At 35.8% G+C, this 6813-nt stretch overlaps 1 pseudogene; it reads right to left on the reverse strand.

The window, feature by feature from the left end:
- Positions 1-1690: 1690 nt before the first annotated feature.
- Positions 1691-2740, reverse strand: LOC106974336 (ribosome biogenesis protein NSA2 homolog; annotated as a pseudogene).
- Between the last annotated feature and the right edge of the window lie 4073 nt (positions 2741-6813).

The raw sequence follows: 6813 nt of genomic DNA on the forward strand, positions 1-6813 counted from the left end.
TCATAGAGAAAAATATTGTAGGATATACTTAGAGTTTAAAGAAAAAAGCTTAATAATGAGCGCCAAAAATTTAAATAATTTTTCTAATGTCACACAGCCAGTAAGTATAGACCTAGTATTCAAACCTAGGCAGTCTGTTTCCAGCATCTGTGCTCTTAACCACCACAAAATATTACCTCTCCAACTGTTTAAATTCCAGAAAATTACTTAATTCTATCTCACTAGTTTCTCTCGAACTATGGTCTTTCTTCTGTTCTGCCCAACTACTGGGTATTATTTCAATGATGAGAGTTTTGTTTATTTTTAAATTTTTAAAATTTTATTATGGTAAGAACACTTAACATGATGTTTATGCTCTTAAATTTCGAAGTGTACAATACAGTGTTGTTAACTATAGGCCTAATGTTTACAGTAGATCTCTAGAAGTTGTTCATTTTCTATTATTGAAACTTTATACTCACAGAATAGCAACTCCTCATTCCCCCCACCAGGCCCTGGCAACCACTATTCTACTCTCTTCTTCTCTGACTTAAACTATTCTAGGTAGCTTATATAAGTGGAATCATGAAGTGTTTGTCCTTCTGTGGCTGGATTATTCTACTAAGTATAATGTCCTCAAGGTCCATCCATGTAGTCACATATTCTTTTTTAAGGCTAAATAATATTCCATTTTTTTCTGTATAACACCCTTTCTTTACCCATTCATCCATCAATGGGCATTTAAGTTGTTTCCACATCTGGGCTATGTGTGAATAGTGCTGCAGTAAATATGGAAGTACTAATATCTATCGATTCTTTTTGGATAAATACACAGAAATGGGATTGCTGGATCATATGCTAATTTTATTTAATTATTTGTTTATTTGTTTAGTTACTTATCCTCAAGCTAGCTAACATATAGTGTAGTCTTGGCTTCAGGAGTAGAACCCAGTGATTCATCTCTTACGTATGACACCCCATGCTCTTCCTGAAGAGTACCCTCCTTAATGCCCGTCACCCATTTAACCCATCCCCATCAACCCTCAGGTTTTATGGTTTGCCTTTCTCTCTGTTTTCATCTTATTTTTTCCTTCCCTTCCCCTATGTTCATCTATTAAGTTTCTCCACATGTGAATGAAATCAGATGATATCTGTCTTTCTCTGACTTATTTCGCTTAGCATAATAGCCTCCAGTTCCATCCACATTGTTGAAAAGGCCAAGATTTCGTTGTTTTTTGTAAGAACTTCCATAATATTTTTCATAACAGCTACACTCTTATATTCTTATCAACAGTATTCAGAGGTTCCATTTTTCCCCATATTCTTGCCAATAATGATGACAGCTTTTCTTTATATATTAGGTTAATTTTATTATGGGTCAAATATCTTCTTACATTTCTGAGGATATAAATTATACTTACCCTAAACTTCTTGTTATGATTATTCTTCTAAGTCTCTGTCCTCATGATTAAGTTACTCTTTTATTGAGGAACAACAAACTACTAGCTTTCCTCAAGTGGTTGATGACTTTTTTTAAGTAAGTCACTTTAATGTTTTTTGTTTTTTGTGTGTGTGGTTTTTTTCTACAGTCGAATAAATAGTTCTCTTGGTAATTGCAGACATATGAGGCTCTTGGGTAGTATCAAGAAACATCTCAGTAATGCTGGTTTTCCAGATTGGCGTGTAGTCTTCAATAATTGTCAGGAGTTACTTACATGAAATTGATGCCAAAATATAGGGCCACATTTATGCATCCATTATTTTCAAGATTGCTGGTAACCTGTGGGTATAATTTCCCCCAATACTTTGCCTTCTTGTGTCCCAAGGTCCAACCTGCTCATGTTCACCTCAATGACACTCCTTTGGTAATGATACCCAAAGTTGCATATAGTGGGGATAGGACATTCTTATTTATACCAAGTATTGATAGGCAAAAGGTGCTGTTCAGTTCAGGATGAGTTATGTGCACTTTTGAAACATAAATCCATTGGCTTAATGAGTCTTTCATATTTAGGTGGTTTTTGAGTAAAGCCATTTCCAACAAAGCAGACTTTAGTAAATATCCTCTTCCACATCTTCTCCTTTCTCCTTTCTGTTCAAATAACTCAATACTTCTGTTTCTTTCCAGACAGGAATTTGGGCAGAACTTTCCTGCTCTCATTTTTTGTTTTTGTTTAATCATATTAGAAAGTATTTTAGCTCAGGACTGTTCCCCTCTGTCCAGTGGATTTGCAGGTACTGCTCCTTGTGGAGTCTTTTTTTAATCATTAGTTTGTTTGGTGCTTCTCTTTTCTTGCATCTTGGTAGTTTTCATTTGTATTTTGTCAGCATGGCTCTGTTTATGGTAGAGCTTAGCATTCAAACCAATCATCATTTTTACCTTTGAACATTTATGAGCCTCTTGACCTTCCTTCTTTCTCCTTTTCTCATGCTAATCCAAATTCAATATGTTCCTTTTGTGGCATGGTGATAACTGCCAAGTGATCAGGTGCAAAGAAGCTCTCAATTTTGGAGTCTCAGAGATGTATGAGCTGACTCCACACCAGCCACCACAGGAAGGGGACAGTTGTAAAATGACCAGTTCCAGAAAAAGCATGATGTAATTGGTAACTATTGGTGTGCTTTCATGTCTATAGCCAAAATACCTTGCTGGATTGACTGTCCACTTATGGGGAGAGGTGAGATGAATTGCTGTGGCCTGGATTGAGCAGGTTTCTTTCAGAGTAGAGAGGCTTGGGTGCAATATGGCAGCCTTCAGCATTATCCCATTTCCTTGACCCCAAATTCTTACAGCCTAATACCCTCCTACCTCCATCTCACCTGAGTCTGAAACCTCTGTGGCTGTTCAATAGACTAAGAAGGTGGGTTATGCAGAATCTGTCCTGCTTGGTTCCCTCTTCTGATAACCGTTTGGTTACTCTTAGTACCTCTCTTGAACCCAGAGTCCACTACACTTGGTTATGAAGCTCCTTTGGGACTGCTCCTAACTTTTCTAGAAGCAAAATATGTTCTATGTCTTGGGAACTTAAATTTTTTCTCACTTCATTCTTCTCATTTCCCATTTTTCAAGAATTTTTCATGTGTTATGGTCCATTAAGAGTTTTCATTCTTGATTGACATACCAGATGTGAATTTTAAAAAGACAATACATAATCATTTGTAGAGATATTTTATGACATGGAGTAGCTAAAGTAGTGCTAAGTCTGCCATCCAGAATGAAATTTTACATCTTTTTTTTTAAATGGGTTTTTTTACTCTTCATAATATTTTGGAACATTTTTAGTGAATCAATTAAACACACTTCCATGAAAGTAGGTACATGTTATTTTAAGGTTGCAATAGTGTTGTAGATATGAATATACCACATAGACATTCCCATTGATGACCATTTTCATTTCTTTCCAATTTTTACTGTTATAAACAATACTGAAATAGTGCATCACATACTTTTGAAATTGTCTCTATAGAATCGATTTTTCAGTGCAGATTTATAAAGTCAAAAAGATATATTCATGGGATGTGGTTTTCAGAGAAAGAGATCATTCTTTCTTCTCCATGTTTTTGTTAACCCCATTTGCATTAGATCAAGGTGCTTATTGTTCTGGCTATTTCAGTCCAGGGAGTTGAGTGATGGCCCGTCATCTATAAGTATCCTCATTTAATCAGAGTAGTAGAACCAGGACAGAGATGGGTATTCAAACACACAGAGAAGCATGATGCAAAAAAGAAGCATCACCCATGGATTCCCAGAACATTAAAATGGGGCTACAATATCTGTTGATAAATAAATGACAGTGTTTTTCATTAAAATGTTTACTTAGAAATATGCAGAAAAATAACATGTCCTGAAGTCAAACAACTAATTTCTAAAAATTATCAGAAGCTTTACACACACCAAGAAACATTTAATCCTTTTCAGCAAAGAGATCTTTTCTTCACATCCTAAATCCTTTTTCTCAATAGACTCAAATCCCAACATCTGTTTTCATTCCTCTTTTAAACATCTTCTTACCCATTCTGGACTTCTTTCCAACAATTAACACTTTCAAGTTCTGTTCCTTTCTCTTATCCTCATGTATAAGCTCCAAAATGTCTGTGTCAGAACAAACATCTGATAAACCTACCAGAATAACCCTGGGTGCAAAAGTTATTAATCTGAGATGAACTAATTCATAACAGATGACCAAAATATCACTAGAATTTGCTAGAAATGTGCTGTGTGTGACTTGTTATTTTTTCTAGAAACTATAAGAAAGCACAGGCAGGACATACAAACACACACACATACACACAGGAAAGAAGAGAAGGAAAAAAAAACAACAATTGCTTTGGCAGATGGTGTTTCAAAAGCCATGTTTCCAGTTCTACAATTGCAGAACCTTGCCATTTCTCCCATCAGAAGGTAGAGTCTAATGTTCACTCCTTGAATGTAGGTCAACATTTGTGACTGCCCAATAAACAGAATGCAAAGGAAGAGATATTGTGTGACTTTTGAGGCTAGGACACAAAAGGTGATACAGCTTCCATCTGGCTCTTTCTCTGGGACACTCACTTTTGGACCTCAGCCACCAAATTTTGAGGAATCCAAGGCTCCATGAAGAAGCCACCTGTAGGTGATCTGGTTGACAGTCCTAAATCAAGTCCCAGATGAAAGCTATTATCAATTGCCAGGCATGCAAGTGAATAGCCTCCAGATGATTCCAGTCCCTAGTCTTCCTTGGTAGTATCTTCCAGATGAGGCTTCATCAATATGGATCAGATACAAGCCATCTCTCCTGTGCCCTATTCAAGTTCCTGACACATAGAGAATCTGTAACAAATGGATGTTTTTGCCTTATTTGGGGAAATCATGGAAAAACAACCTTCACCCTTATAAAAGTGGAATACTCACCTTGAGTTATTGAAATTAATAAATATTGAAGCATATATGTTTAAAACATCAGGTTTGAACAAGGCTGGACACATTCACACCCTTCCATCACCAATGCTGGTTCTAGTGTAGAATTAATTATTTTACTAGAGATATGAATCAATATCAATGGATCTCAGATGTTTCAGGTGGGCACTTCTTCCTGTCCTTTGGTATTTTCTCTCCTGTGTAGCTGAAAATGTTTAAAATTGCAATAGATTCTCCTAATGTTTAATTGAAAATTTCCCTTCCTATGTTTTAAGGCATTGTCTCTAAGGTTCCTATCTAACGTCAGTCTTGACCCTCCTATTGCATGCTGTATACTCTACTGAGATTCATTTCTCTTTCTTGGCACCTGCATTCTCTGTTAGGTTGGTAGAGTTGAATGAGAATTAATAATTTATTCATTTGGAAGTAATTGATAAGTTTATTATTTAGCAAGTATATTTCAGAATGCCTTAGGCTTATCTATTAAGGATTCCTACTCCTTTAGATCATAAAAAAAAAAAGCAGTAAGGTTTTACCCAAGACACCTATTAGGTCAGCCCTGCAAAAAGAAATCAAATTGGGTAAGACCTTGTTTTGTTTTTAGTTTTAGTGAGCAAGACTCTTTGCTTGGACTCAGGCTTGATGCAACAGTTAATGGGAAATTTTATCTCTTTCTGATGATGTGCAAATAGTCACACAGTTGAGTGTGAGTCTTATATTCAATCAAAGATTAAAGCCTACATTCATTTATGGTATCTCGGGTTCTGTTTTGGTAATGAAATTCAGTGTTTTAAAAAAAATTTACTCTGCAGCTTGTTCTAACACAATTGCTATCTGACTACATTTATAACCTACACCATACCATTTATGGATAAAATAATGAAATTTCACAGAGAATTAATTTAATATTCTCAGAGGAATTTTCCATATCTGTTTTTTTCTTTACTTACCAAATATGGCTGTGTGAATAAGGGAGGGGAAAGACATGGGAAACTAGATTCTATTCCATTGCTGCGGTTTGATCTAAAGCAACTAAGAGACATTCTTTTTTCAGGTCCCTCAGATGGAAAATTTTCTACTCATTTGGTCCTTTATCTTCCTAGGTGAGGTATAGATAATGAATGGGATACTGTTGCTTATTTGAAGATGAATATGTTAGAGAGATGTTAGGAGTAAATAATAATTTGTAATTTGTGGTATTAAATAGTCTAGTGTTACTTTTAAATCAATACCTCATAAATTAGAGTTGCCAAAAGTGATCTAAAATTGGAAATATGTAGGGGCATCTAGGTGGCTCAGTCGGTTAAGTGTCAGACCCTTGATTTCAGCTCAGGTCATGATCTCACAGTTTGTGAGATGAAGCCCCATGTCAGGCTCCATGTTGACTGCACAGAGCCTGCTTAGGATTCTCTCCCTCTCTCTCTCTGAAAGTAAATAAATAAACTCTAAATAAAATGAGAATATGTAGCATTAATACTCTATTCCTTGTGTCTTGAAAACCAGACATGTTTGCTACTACAGCTACTTTATGATTCTTGGTGTGCATGTATATATACATGTGTATGTTTACAAAATGAAACAAAGACCAGAGAAGTATATCCTTTGAGAGAAAGTGCATACAAATAGGAAACGCTTTTTACCCTGAGGTTATTGATAACTTTCTCTCCAGTTCCTTTCAGGATTTTTCCTTCAGATAATCATGGAGCTGAGAGAGTAGGACAGAACTCACCCATACTGGATGTTACACTTGCTGGATGTTTTCTACTCCTTTAGTGTAGCTTCTTATCTCAAGCAGGCTTCCTTTTTGGCAGTGTCCAATCATGACAGAACTATGTATGTAAGAGAACTCAGAACATAGACATAGCTAGAACATCTTCGTTCGTTATGAGCTAAAATATAAGTGTGCTTATATGAAATGTGTCCTTGTGTTTGTTTTG

The sequence above is a fragment of the Acinonyx jubatus genome, chromosome B3 (genome assembly GCF_027475565.1).
Source record: "Acinonyx jubatus isolate Ajub_Pintada_27869175 chromosome B3, VMU_Ajub_asm_v1.0, whole genome shotgun sequence".
Classification (NCBI taxonomy): domain Eukaryota; kingdom Metazoa; phylum Chordata; class Mammalia; order Carnivora; family Felidae; genus Acinonyx; species Acinonyx jubatus.